The sequence below is a fragment of the Leopardus geoffroyi genome, chromosome A2 (assembly GCF_018350155.1).
Source record: "Leopardus geoffroyi isolate Oge1 chromosome A2, O.geoffroyi_Oge1_pat1.0, whole genome shotgun sequence".
Classification (NCBI taxonomy): Eukaryota; Metazoa; Chordata; class Mammalia; order Carnivora; family Felidae; genus Leopardus; species Leopardus geoffroyi.
Window position 1 is genome coordinate 162,632,801 of NC_059331.1, and position 22,411 is coordinate 162,655,211.

At 49.9% G+C, this 22,411-nt stretch overlaps 1 long non-coding RNA gene and 5 other non-coding genes across 7 annotated transcripts in view; 4 read left to right on the top strand and 2 right to left on the bottom strand.

Annotated features, from left to right (window-relative positions):
• The first annotated feature begins 5,582 nt into the window (after positions 1-5,582).
• On the top strand, positions 5,583-5,654 carry TRNAC-GCA. The gene has a single exon. It is a non-coding gene; the product is annotated as a tRNA-Cys (tRNA).
• A 951-nt stretch (positions 5,655-6,605) lies between these two features.
• Positions 6,606-6,677, top strand: TRNAC-GCA. Its single transcript has one exon. It is a non-coding gene; the product is annotated as a tRNA-Cys (tRNA).
• A 6,234-nt stretch (positions 6,678-12,911) lies between these two features.
• TRNAC-GCA lies at positions 12,912-12,983 on the top strand. The gene has a single exon. It is a non-coding gene; the product is annotated as a tRNA-Cys (tRNA).
• A 1,367-nt stretch (positions 12,984-14,350) lies between these two features.
• The window catches only part of LOC123607080, a 29,050-nt gene continuing 20,989 nt past the window's right edge, over positions 14,351-22,411 (bottom strand). For both annotated transcript variants that reach the window (XR_006716637.1, XR_006716638.1), the window contains exons 3-5: positions 21,877-21,996; positions 21,496-21,624; positions 14,351-14,384 (exon numbers count right to left, since the gene is read on the bottom strand). This is a non-coding gene — a long non-coding RNA (uncharacterized LOC123607080). The remainder of the gene's footprint in view (positions 14,385-21,495; positions 21,625-21,876; positions 21,997-22,411) is intronic.
• TRNAC-GCA lies at positions 18,594-18,664 on the top strand. The gene has a single exon. It is a non-coding gene; the product is annotated as a tRNA-Cys (tRNA).
• On the bottom strand, positions 21,657-21,728 carry TRNAC-GCA. Its single transcript has one exon. It is a non-coding gene; the product is annotated as a tRNA-Cys (tRNA).

A 22,411-nucleotide genomic window follows, 5' to 3' on the forward strand; every position in this document is an offset into this window, starting at 1 on the left:
CGAGGAACTTCATTTCTCAATAGCACGCTTCTTTGTGTCCATCCACCCACATCACAGAAACACCAGACGATTCTCCTGGGCTGCCGCATTTAGCAACTGCTGTTCTGGAGCATGCTCAGGGCCTTTCTAGGCTGACATGAGCGGCTCTGGATGTCTCGGTCATGAAGTGGGGCGAGGAGATGTTGCAGGTCTGCTGGGTGGAAGGAAGCTGGGGCCGGGGAAGGACAAGGCGGGCAGGAATGCGTCCAGCCCGCAGTGGAGCTGTTCTCGTGGGCTGACGGAAAGCAAACAGGTGCTTAGGAGCCTGCTCGAACAAGTGGGGGCACGAGCGAAGGCAGGGGTCTCCTTGCAGATCAAGGGGTCTCTCGTTCAAGCCTCCCCTCCGTGTTCTACTGATGGAAGGACTGCCTTTCCGCCTCTGGGTCCTGCGGAGCTGAGTCTTCCTGCAAGGAGAGGAGGGAGCCCGGACGGTTTAGATCTTTGCCAGCTGCAGGGGAACTTCTCCAGGGCTGATTCGGGCCCCCTGTTAACACTTACCCCTCGAGCCTTGCAGACGTCACCCATCCTGTGAGTAGTCCCACTCCCGCCACACGTGGCCACCTCCACTGTGGGGGGACAATGGAGCTTTGACTCCTCTCGTGTGTACCCCACCCCTACCGAGCACCGGGGCTGTGACCGCAGCGGACCCCCAGGGCTCCTGTCGCTCCGCCCCGGGGCTGCCTCTGCAGGATGTGCACAGAGCACAGAATGCACCGAGGGGCCGCGGGCCACGCCAGGCCGGAGACCCTGTGCCCCCCGGGGGCTACTTCCCTGCCCCCCGCCATCACACAGGGACCCCGGTCGCCTGCCTTGCACGGGGACACTGGCAATGCCCTATGGGACATCTGCTTTCCATCTGAGCAGCAGAGACAGGCAGGGCCCACGGGGATGAGGAAGCTGCAACATGTTTTCTCAGGAAGGTGTCCAAGGTGACCTGGTCTAGGGAGTTCTTTCATGCCGGCCGCTGGCATTTTGGAGAGAGGCTGGGAAGGCAGTGGTTCTGTTCTAATTAGTGCTCAGTTGTGCTCTGTGCCGGCATCCAGATGGCGGACCAGTTGTCCCCGGAGGGCGTTGGTCTTTCAGGTCAATATACCCGCATCCTGATCACAAGGTGATGCCCGCCTCCCCCCTCCCCCCCCCCCCAGAACAAGGGAACAGTAGTAGTCAATAATAATACAAGCGTAGGTGCAATCTGCTCACTCGCATAAAATATTAGCCTACGAGACAAATATCACCATGTTGTAAGGGGCGAGGCAGTTTCTTTGCATGTTTTGAAGAGGGTGGAAGGAAGCTGCTGCCTCCTCCAGGAAGCCTCCTAGGCTTTTGCGGAGCTGCGGGCAGGGGCAATCTGGGAGAAAGAGCATAAGCAGAGGTAGGCCATGAAGTGCCTCCGGAGGTGACCTAAGTGCCCCCATAGGGAGTGGGTTGGGGGAGCCCCGAGGGGCGCAGAGGCCAGAGACTGAAGGCCTTTATATTCAGGGCTCGGAATTTGGGTTCAGTCCACCAAAAACCCTTCATCCTTTCTCAGCCTTCCAGACTTTTCTTTGTCCCCTTTGCTCCCTGCGTCAACCTTCATCTCTCGCTGAGGTCAGGTCACTGTGCTCTTGTGGAAAAGACACTGCATGGCGCCCCAGACCACTCTGCCCTTTCTCCTCTGGAGGGGCCCTGGCTGGTATTATTTAATCAACTTGATTTCCTGGGAGCTCAGGGAGGTAAGCCGGGAGTCTTCCTTTTCGAGGTAAGCCGGGAGTCTCTGGGAAGCTGCGTTCATCAGGACTTTATAACGAGAGATGGTTTGGGATGAGGGCCCAGGAGTGGGGCCAGGAGGGAGTTTGGCATGAGGAGTTCATCTGTCTGAGGCCAAAGAGGGCTTTGTCAAGGGTCCAACCTGTGTGGTTTTTATTTGTGGACTTTACAGACTCAGGACTTAGCAGGTGCAAATGAATGAGAGGTTCAGAACCGTCTGTGTGGATGTTAAGCAAGGCTGCCTAAGGGGCACTTGAGTTTGAAGCGGACCTCTTGGGACCCCACCGGGCCCCTGGTCTTGCCCCCGGACCCCAGTCCCCAGGCCTGGACTTCAGCAGGCCCTCCTCAGTCCTGATATCCCCGTCGGCCAGGAGGGAGTGGGGACGGAGAAGCTAGAATCCCTTCCTCCGAGTTCCTTTTGGCTTCTCTGGTATCTGGGAAGTTACTGTCATTTGGGAGTAAGCTTCCCCTCTGAGAATCTGGAGGGCGGTCCCTCTGCAGAAGGCATCCAGGACAAGAGGTGGTTTGTGCGTGTGCGCTGACGGGGACTTAGGAAGTGCCTCTGTCGAGTCAAGATGGTAGCAGAATGCTTAGGACTAGGTATGACCCCTGGGAACTGTGACCTGATGCAGTGGTTGGCCAGAAACACTGAAAAGGGGAAAGGCACAGTGACTGCTTGTGTTTTTCCATATCAGTGGGACCAAGACGGGCCCCGTAGAGGGGACTGCGCTGCGTGTCAGGCAGAAGTTACGAGGCTCTTGCCCTGCTCGGGGAAAGTCTCCCAGAGGCAACCAGCCCCCTTCACTCTATCAGCAGTGTCGCCACAGACTCCTGACTGTCTTGATGTGGGAAGGGGGAGCCCCGATTAGTGAGTGTGCACAGTCCTATAATTGGTAATATCTTTGGTGGTGAAGTAATTTCCTTTTTTTTTTTTTTTTAATTGTTTTTTGGTGGGGTTGGGGGCGCCTGGGTGGCTCAGTCGGTTGAGTGTCTGACTCTTGATTTTGGTTCAGGTCGTGATCTCATGGCTTGCTGGTTTGGGTCCCTCGTTGGGCTCTGTGGTGACAGAGCTCTCTCTCTTTCTCTCTCTGCTTGGGATTCTCTTTCTCTCTCTGCTCCTCCCCCACTTGTTTGTACGCTAGCACATGAGTTCTCTCTCTCTCTCTTTCAAAACAAATAAATAAACCTTAAAAAATTGTGGTTTGGGGGTAAAAAATCAAACACTGCAGAGAGATAAGGCCTTACCATGGTGGTTGTGCTGAGACCCTGCCTGGGAGGCCCCATCTGAGCAACCAGCCAGCCTCCACTCCTGGGTTACAAAGAGTGGAGCCTCTCAGGCTTCATCAGAGGCACGGGGCTTGTGGTAAGAACAGAATGGGAGACGTGCACTTCCATGGGGATCCAGGAGTAGTCAGACAACAGGCCTGTGGAGTCTGGGATGGTTTCTGACATCATTAAGAAAGCTTTAGGACTCAGGCCTAAGACACCGTTTCTCCAAGGAGATCTACCTGATATCACTCCTGACTGAACATCTATACAACCTCATTCACAGTTTCTGTTCACCAATTATTTCAACATGCTTATAGACTTTATGGTCCATTTGTGTTTGTCTGTTGGACTTTCTCCTCTGCATTCAGTTCCCCTTCCCTTCTCTGTGTCTGTTGTGTTAAGCATCTTGAAGAGAGATAATCCGATTGGTTATTATCCCTGTGTGGGCAGAACCACAGGTCACTGGGTTCCCTGTTTATTGGCCAGGAGTGGAGAAAAGCTAAGCTGAATAAGATCCTGAGAGAGATACGAAAAATATATTCCATCTGTGAAACAGGAAGAGGATGCTCTATAAAAAAGAATCAGTTACAGAACAAGAAAAGGCTCTTAGAAATCAAAAGAAATAAAAAGTTCAATCGTTTGAAAAATAACATTGAGGTGGTTTCCAAGTAAAACAAACAAAAAGATAAAAGAATAGATAATAATAGAGATTAAAAGTAAAAAAGTTAGAAGTTGACACCAGGGGGTGCAAAAACCAACTAGTAAAAGTTCCAGAAAGAGAAAATGATGGAGGGAACATTATACAAGAAAATTGCCCATGATGAAAGGGCATGGGTTTCCATTAGAAAAGACCCTCCAAGCCCCTAGAACAATGATCCTCACCAGATGCATTATGGTGTAATTATAGGACACCAGGACTAAATGGAAGCTCTTAAAAGTTCAAAGAGTGAAACAATAGGTGATACACAAAGGAAAGGGAATTATGATGTATTTAATTTTTTCAGTAGCAATACTAGATGCTAGAACACCATAGGAAAAATCCTTCACGATATGAGGGACTATGATTTGTCCATCCAGACTGCTAATCAAGTCTGTGGGTAGAATTACAGACATTTGCAGACGTGTGAGTTCTTTAAAAATTTACCTACCCTGATTTTGTGGTAGTTGGAGGAGGTCCTCTGACAAGCTAAGTGAGTAAATTAAGAAACCATTCAAGACTCAGAATCCAGGAAAGCAGGACTCCCAAACGGAGAGAGAGGTGGAAAGAATGTTCTCGTGAGTGTGTAGCAGGCTTTCCAGGGCAACCAGAAGGATCAGGAAGATGGATGGCTACTGGAAAACAAGAAGAGGAAATGTTAATTATCTGATAGCTTTTATAAGTGGAAAATTGTTTTGAAAGGCACTTTTTGGCATGATTAAAGCTTGTGGAAAATCTTAGAAATTCAAAGAAAACTAAGCAGCTGAAACATAAGGCTATCACTAACTTCAGGAAAAACAAAAAGTTCCACCAGAATTCTTAGTTCTACTTAGCACTATGAACACTATTAACTGATAACAATGAAAATATTAAACATAGGAACATAGAAAATTATTTAACCAAAAGTCAAGATATAATAGAAAACTGAGAAGGGAAGAAGGCATATAAGTTCTCATCCTCATCATAAAAGTAAGACAGTTGATGTCCAGACTTGGTTAAGTTAGATATTACATATTATCAGATATTTATATTATTTGAAATCGTGGTGGCAAATATACTAAAAGAAACAGACAAAAGTGTGGAGAATGATTGCCTCTGGGTAGCAGGAGGGAGATACAGAGGATTGAGGTTTTTGTGATAAGCTTGAAAAACAGTATTTGACTTTTAAAAATGATTGCACAAGATACTTCAATAAAAACAAAAAAATATATTAAAAACCTCCATGTCCTGTGGGTGGAGGTGTAGTTCAGGATAGAGCCTTTCGCTCTCGCTCAAGAGTTCCCTGGCTGGAATCCAGAGGCCCTGTGTAGTCCTCATGTCTCCCTGTCTCCATGATGCTTCTAGGACAACTCCCTGATCCAGGTCAGGGACTGGAAATTTCACTAATTTCCGCAGCTGCTCCCACCACCACCCTCCAAGGTTAATGAATAGATGCACACACTGGAAAGACATCTTCAGCTATAAGTAATGCATCTGTCTCCAAAGAGGTTAGGCAGGATCTCTTCAAGTTGTCATTTTGTGGTGTAGAATGAGAGAAAAACAGACAAGCAAATCCTAAAGGTCCTTCTAGTAGTTAAAGTCAATGCTCCTTCCTGCTGCTGCTGCTGTCACCACAGACTGAAGAAAATGGGGAGATGCAGGCATAGGAAGAGGTAAGGCTGGGGCCTCTGAGGACTGGAGGGGGGGGACCTCTCTGGGATGAGTTTGCGAAGGGATAAATTGCTGGTTTTATCAGCTCTCTAGAGACAAGTAGAAACTCCCAATGTGTTATAGGAGTAATGGGTGTGACTATGAACATGAAAGGTACTTATTAGACACCTATACCAAGCAAGGGGGTATAGCTCAGGGGTAGAGCATTTGACTGCAGATCAAGAGGTCCCCGGTTCAAATCCGGGTGCCCCCTGCTCTATTGGTTTTCCTATTCGCAGCTGTTGCCAATATTCTGATTTCGTTTCATCCATGCTAATTACGATCCTTCCTAAAATTGGAAGCCATCGCACAATGGCAATCTGGGTGGATTGCCCACGCTAATACCCTGGGTATCCCTCCTCCTCTTGGCATCTAGCCTTCCCCCTCCCCCCCCCCCACCTTCTGTATACATCTCATTTCTTCAACTCTTAAAGGGTCATCAAAGAGAGGGCAGGGACTCATGTGGAATTCTGCTTGGCTTTTCCAAGGCAGACCAGAGTAGATACAGCAGACTTCCCGGGAACAGACCCTAGATGGTAACCTTAAATTATCACTCTCAGCCCTCCTTCCCACCTAAACCAGTTTGGCACAGTGGACCTGTGGTGAGACCTAGAGACGAATCATAGCATCCGGGTTCTCTCCAGGTAGGATGGGCATTTCCTCCAGGGACCTGGTTTCTCTCACACCAAGGCTCACTCACACCCTTGTTTCAACCTTGTGGGTCTACTAACGTCTGGCTTAGCTACTCAAACAAGGGAGACAGGAATTCTGCAGTGTCGCTGCTGTAAATCCCAACTAACAGAGCTCTGCAACACTGGATTAGAGTCCATCTCTGTCTTCAGTGAAGGGAGAAAGGCGAGGGGCTGGGAGCCCCGATAGGTGGGTAGTTTTGGAGACAGCTGGCCAGCTCTTGGGCTAAAGCAAAAAAGAAATGGGTTGGGAGTTTGGGAGTTCCTCAGGAGGCTTCCCTCCTTTTTTTCCTCTCTAATGACCCCTCCAGGGACTGAGGCTTGGAAAGCTGCAGAGCTGAGGGAGGATGTCTTACCGTGAACCAGGTCTGGCAACTTCCAGAAAGTCCTTCCTGGAGGGGGGCCGTGACTTCATTTTGCAGAGCTGAGTGTTACCAAACAGCTGAAAGGTGTTAATTATGTAGCATCTATAGCGTGGGGGTATAGCTCAGGGGTAGAGCATTTGACTGCAGATCAAGAGGTCCCTGGTTCAAATCCGGGTGCCCCCTTATTTATGTGCAAGTTTGGGTGGTCCTTCCCCGCCCCCCACCCCCCCCACCCACTTACCATCCTGCACTGCCAGTTAAGAAGAAAGGTACCAGAGGAGGTTGTGCACAAACTGTCCAGTTACACTCATGGACTCATTGAACATCAACTATTGGCAGGTGCCAAGCACTTTGCTGTGCTCTGATGGTGGGAGGACAAGTTGTTTCTTGAATACATGTAGCAACAACAGGGAGACCTCAGGAGCTCCCGTGGGATGTCTGGTTTGATCCTGAGAGTGGCTGTGGTGAGGTAGGGGTGTTGCCCCGGATAAGTTGCTTCACTGTTTTATGTCTCAGATTTTCCATCTACAAAATGGGGGATAATAATAGTACCACCTCATAGGGTTTGTGTGTGTGTGTGTGTGTGTGTGTGTGAGAGAGAGAGAGAGAGAGAGAGAGAGAGAAAGAGAATTTAAAGCAGTTAATGCTTTAAGGTAAACGATAGCAAGTCTTTTTATTATTTTTTTAATGTTTATTTATTTTTGACACAGAGAGAGAGAGAGAGACAGAGAGAGACAGAGCGTGAGTGGGGGAGGGGAAGAGAGAGAGCGAGACACAGAATCCGAAGCAGGCTCCGGGCTCCGAGTCGGCAGCACAGAGCCCGGCGGGGCTCGAACCCACCAACCGCGAGATCACGACCTTGGCAACTCAGGACCCAGGACGCAGTTGGACGCTTAACCGACGCAGCCACCCAGGCGCCCAAGTCTTTTTATTATTGGACTATTTTGGAGAATGTCTGCTAAAGGCAATAACTTTGGTCTTAGTGGATGTTGAAACCTCAGGACCAACGTCCTCTGGAGAAGTTATAAAACCAGGCCACCAGTGGCTAGGGGGGTCCTTGTGTCTCCGTTCCCTGTGGCCGAGATGCTGTGACTGGTATCAGCAGATTCCCGACGAGGAAGGAGTTCATGGGGCTTCTCATGCTACTTGAATTTCTTTCTGAAGAATTGTTCCCACAAAGCCCAATTTACGGAGTAAAGCCCCTGAATCTCTGTTGAGCGCAGACGGTTTGAACCAACAGGCCATTTCTGTCCGTGGACTCCCGGGCCAGAGAGGGACAAAGACCACCCTCGGCAGCTTCCTTTAAACATGAAGGGAACAGAAGCGCGTTGAATGGCAGCGTGGTTGCCACCTGAACTTGCTTGTTCCCCTTGAATCCAAGTGGCCAGGGAGGCGGGGCTCTGCAGTTTTGATGGAGAGAAAGGGTAATCTGGCGCCTGGTGAAAACCAAGGAAGCAAAGCCGACTCTCTCCTCGCTGCGTCCTGGGTCCTGAGTTGCCAAGGGCTGTGGGGTCGGCAGGAACAGTCGCTGGAGGGGCCTGGTGCGTTTGGGGAGAGACACCAGGTCGGGGAGCCTGCAGGGCTCAGTGGGTCCTGCTCTGGGTCTTGGCTTCACACAGCTGCGGTTCAAGGCCATGCTCCCTCTGCTGAGCCTTACACACACCCAGTCAACCCATACCACACGTCCGGTGATCCCCTTGGCCTGACTTTCTCTCTTTTTGCTGATTTTTTCTCCCATTTCCAAGGCCAAGTGATCGACTGTCTCCTTGAGGCCTTCCGAGTCCAGTAGTGTGTGGGAATAAAGGCTGGCGTCTCAGACAGACCCCCTGCCCCCTGGGAGACCCGTGAGATTGGGAGAAAAAGCCCCCTGGTGCTGACAGTGCCGTGGGCTCCTGAGTCGCGCAAGGGACTCAGAGCTGGAACATGCTTTGGTCCAGAAGGTTCCTGGCCCGCACTCAGCCACTTACCGAGGGTGGGGGATCTTGATGTTTAACAACAGTCCCGTGAATAAAATTGCGAGTGAGTAGCGGGCATGGAAATGTGACCCAGAGACCTCTCCGTCCGCTGTCCAGTGTACTAGAGACAGAAGCCCGAGCGGGCTCCGCGCTGTTAGCCCAGAGCCTGACGCGGGGCCCGAACTCACGGACCGTGAGGTCATGACCTGAGCCGAAACCAAGAATTGGACGAGGCTGAGACACCCAGGCACCCACGGGAGAGGGCGTAGGATAGCTGAAGAGAGGGGTCTCTGAGGTATGGAGGGAAACCAGGGAGCTGTGGTCTAGAGGCTTCGATTCTGTCTGTTAAGCAGAGGCAGCGTCTTGTGCTGGAGTCTGGGGACGGAAGAGGGGGAGGGAAGCCTATCCCTGCTGAGTCCGCAATCTGAACAAAGGAGGTGGAGAGTCTGCTGCGGGGAGGGGTGTCGTTTTATCGGAGCTGTGATCGCGTTCCGGACCTCTGTGAAGTCAACATTTTGCGGACACTGAGAAAATTGCTGTCCGCTAAATACACTTGTCCCCACCCGGGTCAGCACAGGAAAAGTGCTAGTGATTTCCTTCTCTAGCTCCCTGGTTTTTATTCTGTGCACATGCCAACCCAAGGAGTCTTAGGTCACTCTCAGTAGTAGCCAAGGTTGCTTGGTGCCTTGCGTAGATCCCGGTCCCAGTGTCTGTCAGCCACATGCTGACCGTCTTTTGAGTGATCCCATCTGCAAAAGAAATCTGTTAGCTCCATGGACTCTTAGGGATTTTTTTTTTTTTTACCAGTTCTGTTCCAGGATGCAAGGATCTCATCTCTCAACTCCCAGGGTCTCTTCTTATAGTTGCCAAAAGAAGACGATAAAGGAGAGAAAAAGAACCTAGAACTTGCAGGACAAAGAAGATATTTACTTATTTACTTATTTATTTATTTATTTTATTTAGAGACAGAGACAGCACAAGTGGGGAAGGAGCAGAGAGAGAGGGAGACATAATTCCAAGCAGGCTCCGGGCTCACAGCACAGAGTCCGAAACGGGGCTTGAACCCACGAAGCTGTGAGATCATGACCTGAGCCAAAACCAAGAGTCGGACGCTTAACCGACTAAGCCACCCAGGCGCCCCAGAAGATAGACAATTTAAGCCAAAATATTATCAGTATTAACGTTAAATATAAATGTATAAAATGCCACAGGAAAACCACAAAGAATGTAACTGGATTAAAAAAAAAACTATAGGCTGTTCACAAGAGATAGACAGAAAACGTAAGGATATAAATACATTGAAAATAAATTGACAGAAAAAGATGTAACTATGACGACTATATATTGTGTTGCCATATTAATATCAGACGAAATCATTTCTGAGGCAAAAATCATTACCAGAGATAAAGACAGTCATTTTGGATTGATGAAAAGTTCAATTCACCAGTTAGGTACAACAATGCTAAATTTGATGCACCTAATAACAAGGCCTCAAAACGTATTTAAGCAAAAATGAACAGATTAAAAAGGAGAAATGGACAACCTTCTGATCGTGTGAGAGATCTTTAAAACCCTCTTTTGTGAATTGCTAGGACAAGTGGGTATAAAATCAGAAAGATATGTGGGGCACCTGGGTGGCTCAGTTGGTTAAGCATCCTATGGCAGCTCAGGTCATGATCTCACGGCTCATGAGTTCAAGCCCTGCATCTGGCTCTGTGCTGATGGCTCACGGCCTGGAGCCTGCTTCAGATTCTATGTCTCCCTCTCTGCTCCTCCCCTGCTCACACTCTGTCTCTCTCTCTCTCTCTCTCAAAAATAAATAAACATTAAGAAAAAAAGAAGGATATGAAAGATTTGAACAACGTGATTAACAGACATGACCTAATTAACACATAAAGAACTTTCTACTCAAGGATTATAGAATGGGCATTTTCCCCCCAGTCACTCATGGAACATTCACAAAAATTGACCATATTCTGAGCACAAAGCAACTCTCAACAAATTCCAAAGTATTTAAATCACAAAGAGTATGTCTTCTGACCAAAATAAAGTTAAAATCCAATAACAACGAAGAATAAGAAAACCCAACAAATAGAAAATCCCCATCTTGGAAATTTCCTAATTTTCTAATACTTCTCAATAATCCAGGGGTCAAAACGGAAATTGCAATTGAATTAGAAGTTAGAAAATAGGTGCACTATGTGATGATGAAAATACTAGATATTGAAACTTGTCAGTCGTAACCATAGCAGGCATGTACGGGGCAATTTAAAGCCTTCCTGTGTCCACAGCATTATGAAGAGAAAAGGTGAAAATTAGCTAACTCTGCATCTACCCCCAAAAAGGTATAAAGGGACAGTATGTAAATCCAAAGGAAAAATAAAGGAGTAATAAAGGTTAATTAATGAAAGCATAAATTGATTAAGTAGAAAACAAATATACAAGAGATAGAACCAATAGAGCAAATGTTGTTCTTTGAAACAAATAATAAACATGATAACCCAGACGAGACTGACAAAGGAAAAAGAGAAAACACTAATAATCTGTAGAAGAGATATTTGAAAGGATACATTATTACAATTTCCAAAGACATGAAAAAGATCATAAGATTAAGAAAAAAGATCATAAGCCTATCTTATGAGTGGCTTGGTGCCAATAAAGTATAATATTTAGATGGCATGGAAAAGTTTCAAGAAAAATATAGCTGACACAAATAGAGTTAGTGAGGTTAGCAGGACTGAGCTGGGTCCGTGGAAAAATACAAGATTTTAGCTGATAGACGTGGTATAGCATACCAACTTCCTACACAGTAAGCGATAAAGCTATTCACTCTCACTCTCCTGTCTTCCAACAAGGTCATTTCCTTCACCCAAACTTCCGCTCTTGCATGGTCCCTCCAAAATTCCTTGTAAATACGTGATATACATGTATCCATGTAACTGATGAAGGGTCATAGTGGACAAACACGAATGAATCTCAGAAACATGAGGTTGGGTGCAAGAAGCCAGACTCGAAAGAATAAACCCAAGAACGGGCAAACTGATCCATGGCCATAGAATGGTGGTTATCCTTGGGGAGAGGGAGCGATTGGGAAGGGGGTCCAAGGGCACGAACCCCAAGGGGTTTTAGAAATCTTCTGTGTCTCGATTTGGGTGTGGTTCCCTGGGTGTGTGTCTGTGTAACAATTCACTGGGCTGTACGTTTCAGATCTGTGTGTTTCGTGTAGATGATACTTCGCTAGAAAGTAAATAAAAACAAGTTAATTACATCTTTCGCTCCTAGAACGTCTTATTTGATTAGCTTTTCAAATGCATGCGAGCGTTTCTCCGTCTTTTGCTCCTCAATTTAGTTTTCCTTTCTCCCTCTTAAGATACCCTTTGATTTGTGCAAATAACCTCAGAGGTGGAGTCTTTGCAGGTCAAGTTCCAATGTTTACTATCTCTGGTGACTCTCATGAATGTTGGCTAGTTCCCTAGGATGTTTTAAATTTTGTTCTGCAGAGTGACATAGGGCTTTCTACGGGCCCGTCCTGGTTCAAGTACTGTATGTGGATTAACTCATCTAATCAACGTGCCAAGGCATCAAGTCCATGCTATTATCATTTCACAGCTTACGCGGAGGAGGGCGTAAAGAAGGGGAGCAGCCGGCCGAGGGTCTCCGAGCTGGGGCAGGACTTGGACCCAGGCTTATCTGCCCTCAGAGTCTGTGCCGTTGGCTTCTCTGCCACACTGCTTCTTTCACACTTAGATTTGTTAAAACCTACCCAGGGGGGCTCTTGGAGGCTTGTTTCCTGCTGCGTCGCTTCGGGGAGGATTTTCATTGGCCTAGGAGCCCGGGGCCCCATGCACACCGAGTCCACCTTGAATTAAAACAACTGCGTGTCATTTCCCCCACCGCCTGAGGAGGGCACACTCAGGGCCCAAGCCAGGTCAGCCAGCCAGGGGCTCAGGGTTGCCCTGCCTCTTGTCTTGAATCACTCGCTCCTTTAAGAGCTCACCCCGATCTCGGCTCAGGGTGTGATCTCATGGTTCGTCGAGCCCCGTGTCAGGCTCCTCGCTGACAGCTTGGGATTCTCTCTCTCTCTCCCTTTCTCTCTGCCCCTCTCCTGCTAGTGCTGGCTCTCTCAAAATAAATAAATAAACTTAAAAAAAAGAAAGAAAGAAATCGGTGTAGAAGTAAGAGTTTCTACAGCCTTCCAGCCAGGAGAGGAGATCTCCAGGGCTCCAAGGGAAAGGCTGGTGGGTACAAGGGGGACATGCCAATAATAGGGGGAGATGGTCGGTGTGTTCATGCTTTGGGGGATTCCTAACTCCACTCGGCCACCTACTTCTTTTTTTTTTTTTTTTATGTTTATTTATTTTTGACGGAGAGAGCGGTCTGTCCCGGCTGCTCATCGCTTTACGGGGAGTCTGGGTGTGGCTGTCCAGATGAAGAATATTAATTAAGCCAGGCCACAACAGAAGGGGGTATAGCTCAGGGGTAGAGCATTTGACTGCAGATCAAGAGGTCCCCAGTTCAAATCTGGGTGCCCCCTTATTTATTCCTAATTTATATTGGTGCTGCATTTTTTTTTTTTTTTTTAACTTCCTCTTCCTTATTAGATGTCAACGGAAAGTTGTTTTTCTTCCCTGGAACCAGCAAACTGGTGAAGCTTCATACCAAAGTTGGGGGTTCTTACCTCAAAATAGAACTGGGAATCACTGAGGAGTCTATAAAAGTGCCATTTTCCAGGCCTCACCCCAGAGCAATGAAATCAGAGTATCTGGGGTGGAGCCCAGTTAGGGTGAGAGCTCCTCAGAGTTGAGAACCAGCCTTAGTTACCTTCCAGGAAGCTTCTTAGACCCAGGCTGCCTCATCCCCGCTCTGTGTGCCCAGCACCTTGTGTTCTGGACCTCCTCCCATTCAGCCCTAAGTATACATCATCGGAAGGCGACGTTGACGGTGTCTTCCAGAGATGTTAACTGTCTCTGCCTCCGTTTCCTCAGTCCTCCCCCTTTTTAATCCGGGCAATCTCTGTGCACGGGAGGGGGGAGTGGCCTTCTCTTTCCAAGCCAAAGCACCAGGATCTGTGGCTCAGACAGCAGGCTCTCCTGGGGCCGAGAGAGTTTGTAGAGGATGAATTCTCTACCTGTCCAAGTGCACGGTTAGCTTGAGGAACCATTAAAGCCAATGGTATGTCCTCCTCAAGCCTTCAAAGTAAACTTCTGCATGAGGGACCGGTGAATTATGTATCACCCGTCTCAAAACTGAAGAATGTAATGGCTTTCTGTGGTCTGGAGGACAAGCCGCTGAGCATTTTGGTAGACAATCCCAGAATTTGCCATGAGTCCCGAGATCCCCGCATGGAATTTGGAAATCTGTCATGATTTCTATGATCCCTTACAGCAATCATCTTTTTTTTTTAATATATATTTTTTGATGTTTGTTTACTTCTGAGAGAGAGAGAGAGGCAGAGTGCGAGTGGGGAGGGGCAGAGAGAGAGACACACACGCAGAATCCGAAGCAGGCTCCTGGCTCCGAGCTGTCAGCACAGAGCCCGACGCGGGGCTCGAACTCACAGCCTGTGAGATCACACCCTGAGCTGAAGTCAGACGCTTAACCGACTGAGCCACCCAGGGGCCCCATACCAATCATCTTCGACGACCTTTCTCCCGACTCCCTAAAAGACACTTCACGATCCTCTAGGCCTGTATCAACAACAAAACTCTATGCTTTAGATGGGCTAAAAACAGGTTCTCACAATAAATTAGTTGACAGCAAGAAAGCCTCAATCTCTTTACACTGGACGGCAGGAAAATGCGGCAGAGAAACGGCCACATTTCTGACAGCGCGGTCAGACTTTGTCTAACTTGACAAGCCAGCGAAAAGCTCTCTGTCTGACACCCCGGGTTGCGAATTTTCTTTGTCTTCCGTTATCAGCACACAACATAAGTGCCTGAAAAAAAAGACAAAACCTCTTTTTATCTTCAGTGATGTGCTTCAGAGTTTCTCTTTCATTAAAGCTCTTTCCTTTTTGTTGGCGAGAGACTCGAATTTCTTAATTAGTACTTTTTTCCCCCTGTTTCATAAACACTTGGAACTTTGGCTGAGGGCCTGGCGGCTTGTCGCTTTCTTGTCCCTGCCCTCCCACGACACCTCCTGATCTTGAAGATGACCTCTCTGGGGGTGCCTGGGGTCACAATCTCAGGGTTCGCGCTTTGAACCCCCCCCCCCAGAGCTTCAGATGCTGTCTCCTTTTCTCTCTGCCTCTCCCCGTTCACTCTCCCTCTCTCTCAAAAAATAAATAAACGTTAAAAAAAATAGAAAGAAAATGGCCCCTTTGATGACAGCCTCCATCTGTCACCCCATTACGACTTCTGGTCCTGCGGTCCCATCGTCCTAGCCTGGTGGCTCAGTGGGGCCCTTTCTTCCTCCTCGCCCTCTCCCCAGGAGACTCCCCCTCCCTTTTCAGGGTTCCTTGCACCTCCGCCTTCAACCCTCCAACTGGAGGGAGCGCCTTCTGCCCTGCATTGCCCTTCTGGGTCCCCTTCTTGGGATGCCCCAAGCTTAGTGGAGGATTTTAGAACCAGGCTGACACTTGTATTTGCCTTGGCTCCCTCGGCCTTCAGCCTCAGTAACGTCAACGCCACATAACGATCCTTCTAGGGCTCGGGCTTAGCTCTAATGTGTTCACAGAGTCCACCCCACTGCGGTGGCAGAGAGGCCTGGGTGAGGCAGAGTGCCAGTATCCCCACCCCTACCCAGTGTCCTTTGTAGCCTCCTTCTTGTCGCGTGGCTTCACAGAAGAAAAACTACGCATCCCAGCCTCCCTTGGAGGTAAGGGAGGCCAAGTAACATGCTGGAGGCCCCTAAAGGGCCAGTGCAGTCCCAAGCGCAGAGCAAGAGGACGGGCCTCCCTGGTGCCGGGGCTCAGTAGGTCCATAGCAGGCAGAGAGGCCTTCCATTTCCTCCTCCCCTCCTGGGGGCCCACGGAATTGGGCAGAAGCCGCACCGGCCTCTCCTTGTCCCTCCGGAGGGCTTCCTAGTGCCCCTCATGGAGCCATCTCCCTCTTAAGGGAAAGAGGCCTACATACAAGGCCCTGTGTACGGTCCCCATCACTGGCTGGGGCCTATCCCTTCCTCCGCTGTCTTGCTCCAAGTGTGAATATAAAAGTTTTTTTTTTTTAATGTTTATTTTAGAGACAGAGCACAGGCCGGGGAGGGGCAGAGAGAGCCGGAGACAGAATCTGAAGCAGGCTGCAGGCTCCGAGCTGTCAGCGCAGAGCCCGACGTGGGCCCCGAATGCACGAACCATGAGATCGTGACCTGAGCCGAAGTCAGACACCTAACCAACCGAGCCACCCAGGCACCCCTCTCCAAGTGTGAATATCAAAACCTTTCTCTCCCTTTGGAAATGTCATCGTCACCCTTCGACTTTATCGCGAGTCTCAGCTGACCTGGGAGGTGACCTCCTACACGGTTTCTATGCCCTTCGAGCGTGCCCTCCCTGTACCCTGGGCACCAGAGCCTGAAGTCTGAGAGGCCACTCCGGAGGCTGAGAGGTCGGGGCGGGAAGGCAGGCGTGGAAGAGCGTGGCGTGTGGCTGAGAGGCGGGCAGGTGCCGGAGGTCTCAAGAAGGCAGCGGGCGGGCCCTTTGCCTTCAGACCAACCAAGGACATCTTGGATCCTAGCTGGGTGGACAGTGGACAACCTGTGCGTGAAACCAGAGTGACGGCGCCGGAGGGGAGGGGAGGGGAGGGGGCTGGAGACTGGCAGAAACAAGAAATGCCTGCACAACCACAGCAGAGGTGGTGGCTGAAGGGCAAACCAGGAGGGGCCCAGGGAAGAGGGAGGAATCAGGATGAGTGCAGCTGCAGAGCTGGGGGGAGGAAGGAACGTCTGCGGTGCTTTCTCTGGGTTACTTGTAACCACTCGGTCAGTACCCGGAAGGTGGGACTGTGCCGACATTGGGTTATTACACGCGAAAATTGGAAAATTGAAGAATCCCTCACCCACTCGCTGGCAATAGCTCTTTGGTTTATTTCCTTCCAGAGGAGATTATATATATTATATATATGTTATATATAATATATACATTTTAGGGGTGCCTGGGTGGCTCAGTCTGTCGAGCATCCGACTGCAGCTCAGGTCCTGATCTCCCGGTTTGTGGGTTCGAGCCTCATGTCGGGCCCTGTGCTAAGAGCTCGGAGCCTGGAGCCTGCTTCGGATTCTGTGTCTCCCTCTCTCTGCCCACCACCCGCTGACACTCTCTCTCTCTCTCTCAAAAATAAATAAAAAACATTTTAAAAATTAAAAAAATACGGGGCGCCTGGGTGGCTTGGTCGGTCGGGCGTCCGACTTCGGCTCAGGTCATGATCTCGCGGTCCGGGAGTTCGAGCCCCGCGTCGGGCTCTGTGCTGACAGGTCAGAGCCTGGAGCCTGTTTCGGATTCTGTGTCTCCCTCTCTCTCTGCCCCTCCCCTGTTCATGCTCTGCCTCTGTCTCAAAAATAAATAAACGTTAAAAAAAATTTTTTTTAAATATATATACATTATATGTATATCACATAAAATATTAATGTCCAATACATAATAAAATATATATAACAAATGTATATAACAAATATATATAACAAAATATATATAACAAATGTATATAACAAATATATATATAACAAAGTATATATAACAAATGTATATAACATAAAATATTTAAAATAGAAAATTTTATATTTAAACATATTAAATATATATTAACTATACATTATGTATTTTATATATAAAAATTTAATATATGTTTACACATAAATACCTTCGTATGTATGTGTAATCTTTCTTATCATCTAATGATATGTATATATAGTATCTTTTAAAAATTTTTAATGTTTTATTTATTTATGAGACAGACAGAGCATGAGCAGGGGAGAGGCAGAGACAGAGAGGGAGACACAGAATCCAAAGCAGGATCCAGGCTCTGAGCTGTGGCAGAGCCCGACACGGGGCTCGAACTCACAAACCGCGAGATCATGACCTGAGCCGAACTCTTAACTGACTGAGCCACCCAGGCGCCCCTATATAGTATCTTTTTTTTTTTTTTTTCAACGTTTATTTATTTTTGGGACAGAGAGAGACAGAGCATGAACGGGGGAGGGGCAGAGAGAGAGGGAGACACAGAATCGGAAACAGGCTCCAGGCTCTGAGCCATCAGCCCAGAGCCCGACGCGGGGCTCGAACTCACGGACCGCGAGATCGTGACCTGGCTGAAGTCGGACGCTTAACCGACTGCGCCACCCAGGCGCCCCTATAGTATCTTTTTAAAAGCCCAAAGGATCTCGCATCATATGCCGCCCATTTTCCTTTTTGGCCTTCATGATCTTGCTCATGAGTCCTCGCATAGATAGCGCTCTGGGCTTATTTCATCATTTTCTGTCGCATCACAGCCCATCCTGTGACACCATGTTTGTAACCTAATCCCCGTCCATGGATATTTAGGTGGTTTCCAGTTTATTGCTAATACAAAAAAAGGAAATGCTGCGATGAATCTCCAGATATGTGTGCCTTTGTGTACTCATGGGACTATTAGAGGAAGAAATCCCTAGGAGCGGGAGTCTCCTAGCGTATAATCTTTCCTAAGTAACTTTTTTTTTTTAAAGGCCACATGCTCGATATGGAAAGCTTGAAAGATAAATAAAAGCACAGAAAAAAAAAAAAGAAAAAGCTGAGATCATGTGTAATTTTATGCAGACACACTGTTTTGCAACCTGCCTTTCCATTTGGCAAATTCTCGTGGATGTTCTTCCGTGTAATTAAATAACCTTCGGCCGTGGGCTCTGAACCTTCTCTCGGCACAGGGGAAGGCGCTGTCACCTGGTCACAGGTATGTCACCGTCCCAGTGTGCCTGACATGCAGTGGATGGGGAACAGTGGGAGGGAGTTTCCTGCATGATTTTAAGGGTCTGTCCACCTGTAAGGGTCAACGAGGCTACCGGGCGCCCACAGCCAGGTGCACACAGAAGAGGTACACGAAGAGGACGGGCTGGTTTCCTGCGGGAGGGAGGCCAGAGCTGAGAGGAGCAGAGTTGGCTAGGACAGCCCCGCCAGCAAAACTGAACCCCGGTGTATTGACACAGGTACAAGGTGTTAATAATACATCACCATGCCAGTTAAGGGGGTATAGCTCAGGGGTAGAGCATTTGACTGCAGATCAAGAGGTCCCCGGTTCAAATCCGGTGCCCCCTTCCTTTACTAGCTTTTAATCACAAGTGGGTCCTGTATCGCCTGGTCCTCCTTGGCCAGAACACCCGGCAAAGAAAGATGAAGCAGATCAAACCCTCTGCAGGGTCTGAGGCTCTAGCCCCCAGGTCTTGGAGCTCCCCCTGGGGCCGGCTCCAGACTCAGACCCACCCCCTGAAGAGGAGCAGAATTTCGGTTGGCTCTGGAGGACTGACTCCAAGGAGTTAGTATAGAAGATGACAGAGGACTGGCCTTCCCTGCCTCTTTTCTCTCTCTCCTCAGTGTAGAGTCACGGGCTCCAGTGAGGGAAAGGAAGCTCAAACCCCATTCCCCAAATCAGTAAGGACAAGAACGGGTAAGGTGCACCTGTCCTTAAAAGCTCACCTCACTGTGACAGGGAGACTTCTGGCCTCCAACGTGAACCCCACGACTCCTTCAGACACTGACATACGCCTCATGTCTAGTCGGACCTCTACTGCAGGTGGAAGGCATTCCTGCCCTCCTTCTGCACAATCCCCTGCCCACACCAGCCACCCATGGCCAAGGACATCTGGGTCAAAGCAGGGCTGTGTCACTGGAGGGCTCCGGGCTCCTCTAAGGCCAAGGGTCCCCGGGGGGACTGCCCATCACAGCCCCTGGTGTGTGAGGGGGTAAGGGCAGCGGGGTGTGTCCTTTCTCGGAAATACAGCTCACAGGCTCCGGATCAGACTGCCTGGATCGGAATAGTTGGGCGTGGGGCCAACGGACTCTATTTTTAACAAGCCCATGGGATGATCCCGGTGGAAAGTCAGAATTGGAAACCACCAATTTAGTTCGGTGCCCTGTGTTACAGGCTTGAAAAGAGGCCATAATTAAGAGACGTTCCCAAGCGCACACACCTGATTAATAATAGGGTTGGGGCCAGATCTCACACGGCTGGTCTTGGGCTCTTTCCACTTCCCAAACCTGGTGCCAGACATGACGCCACATAATGACCCAGATCATGTCCACCAACCCCCCCCCATCCGGTACTAAATGAGATAAGCTCACGGCGGCCTGGAAATCTGACCCAGGGATCTCTTGACCCGCAGTCGGATCTTTTCCCCTGAGCCAGGAGCTCACTTCAAATTGTTTCCTGGTTGGGACCTCCCAATACCCGGTAGTTGCTGTTTATTCCCATCTGCCCCGTGTCCTGGCTGACTCACCCTCTCCTGGCCATCAGCTCGCCCCTGTTTCCCACTGACCCCTCATTTGAGTGCCCAGAAGCCCCCTCTGTCCCGCCCCCACTTCTGTCTCTAGCTGGTATGCTTTGGTGTTCCCCCCGACCTTCCCTCCTCACTGCACCTCCTCCTGGGCTCATTTATTCTTGCCCCCCAGACCCCCCCCTCCCCCACCAGCCTCTCCTGTTCAAGACACTTCTTCTTCATCCCAAGGCCAAATCCTTGGGCTGAGTCTAGGGGAGGCATTTGGCCAGGAAGGCTGAAGTCACCTTCCCTGTGAGCAGCCCCATCTGCCTCAGAAGGCCTCACATCTGGGGCTCAGCACACCCGGAGGGGGCAGGGATGCCTGTTCGGGGTACCAAAGCCCAAAAGCCTTCTGCATGGGCACGGGGACTCTCACTTTGCTGGCAGGGCTACTGCCCCGGGACAGTCAGACCACACCCACCTCCCCCCTGCAGGGGACCCCACACTGTCCCCTCCTGGGGCCACAGGCCATGTGGATTCCAAACCAGACGCACAAAGATTCTGATGGGCCCGAAAGACCCCCTGGGCGTTCTCTGTTACCAGCAGCGAGCGGCAGCTTCTGCACTTGGCAGGTGGGGGCCGGGGCACTGGACCCTCTGCAAGCAATCCTATCAGTCCTGGTTTAAGACGACATCCATGGCGACTGGTGGCTTCTGGAGTTGGCTTCTGGTGCCGGTTCCTCCCCATCGTCTCAGAAATCCCCCGTACGGTTTTGGAAGCACCGTTCTCCCCTGAACAAATGCCCCAACTTTCACGCAGGAGACCAGGGAAGCTCTGGCTTCAAGGGAATTTGGCGACCTCAGGATCAAAGTCTGCCTCCGGTGTTCCGCTGGGTCATGTGGTGTCTTAGATTTTCTCAGCGCGGCCACTGGAGACCCCGTGTGGCCTTCTGAGCCCGGAACGAAGAAGCTGGACCTCGGATCCAGGCGTTCCCAGTATGTTAGAATCAGCCACCACGTCTCTCGCTCTCAGCGGGCTCTTTGGTTCGGTTGGCCCCAGGCAACAATTTATTTAGCTGTTTCGCCTCTGTGGACCCTGGCCTGCTATACTCCTACCAGGAGGGGCCGACTGGACTTTTACTGACTTCAGCACAACTAGGCCTGGCAGTTAGCTCCCCAGTCCCACGTCCGCCCCCAGCCCCCCATTTCTCCAAGGATCCCTTCCTTGCAAATGACTCCCTGTACCCATTTCTCAGCTAGTCATGCACACAGACGCGAACCCAGAACCTGCTTCTGTCTGGTGGAAATAGACTAGACGGTCACTGGCAGGCTGGGAGGAGCCCAAGGCCCCGGAGGGAGGGTGGGAGAGCCAGGCTCAAAGGGACCCCAGTGGCCAAAATCACAGCCAAGGGCACAGCAGAGCACCATGCGGGGGCAGAAGCCACTGTATCCCCAGTGGGTGCTGAAGGACCCGCCAGCCCTGCCAAGGCGGCCAGAGCTCTGTATCCCGCAGTGGAATTCAGCTGGTAAGGTCTGAGCCGGGTCCTAGGCCCGGGCAGTATTTGGCACGTTGGTTTGGTGGAGCAGGTTGCAAAGCTATGCTTTCCCCCAAGACTCACTGTTTCGGGTGGGGGTTCGGGTGCTGGGCAGTCAAAGAATAACACAAATACCCACCTGAAGCCACCAGAGAGGCTTGGGTGGTGGAGCCCACTTGAGTGTTGGAGAAACACAGGAGGTGAAACCGAAGGGTCGGGATCCGTCTTTTCCCTCCTCAGAGGGGTTTCCAAGTGGGGGACACAACAGCTGTTGTAGGGGGGGCAAAAGCAGCCATAATAAGGGGGCACCCGGATTTGAACCAGGGACCTCTTGATCTGCAGTCAAATGCTCTACCCCTGAGCTATACCCCCACCTGCTTATAGGTGTCTAATAAACTCTTTAATCCTTCATAGCCACGCCCCGACTGCCTCTGACTCGAGATGTATTCTTGGTGGCTCTCTGCTATCCTAACACCCCTGCAAACATGCCCTACCCACTACGCCCACCCCTGCCCCTTACCTCCACTTACAACCTCCTCCTTCCCTCAGCCCCTGGCTGTAGGCACTGGCATTGACCACATTGAGGTTTGCAGCTGGAACATTCTTCAGACTCATCCGCAAGAGCGGGATACAGAACTAGCTGCTCAACAGACAGAGAGGAGGGGAGGGGAGGGGAGGGGAGGCAGGGCTTGGGCCCCACCTGAGAACCCCTAAGCCAGACTCTCTGGGAAGGGGACGAGGGACAACATGAGCTTCTAACAAGCTCCTGATGATTTGGGAGCTGTTGTGCCCCTCACGGGATAGATCTGGAAAAAAAAAAAAAAAAAAAAAAGTTTGGAATTCAAATCACGCCCCAACCAAACTCACTGGGTTTAATGACCAAATTACCACTAGATCCACGTTTATGATTAGGGGGCCTCTTTGCACTAAACTGGGCAGGAGACTGAGCTACCCCCTTCGCATCTTCTTTTTCTCCCTTATTCTCTGTCTGTTGCATCGTTCCGTGGGTCAGGCAGCAGAAATAAGCGTGCAGTGCGTGGAAAGCGGTGAGGCGA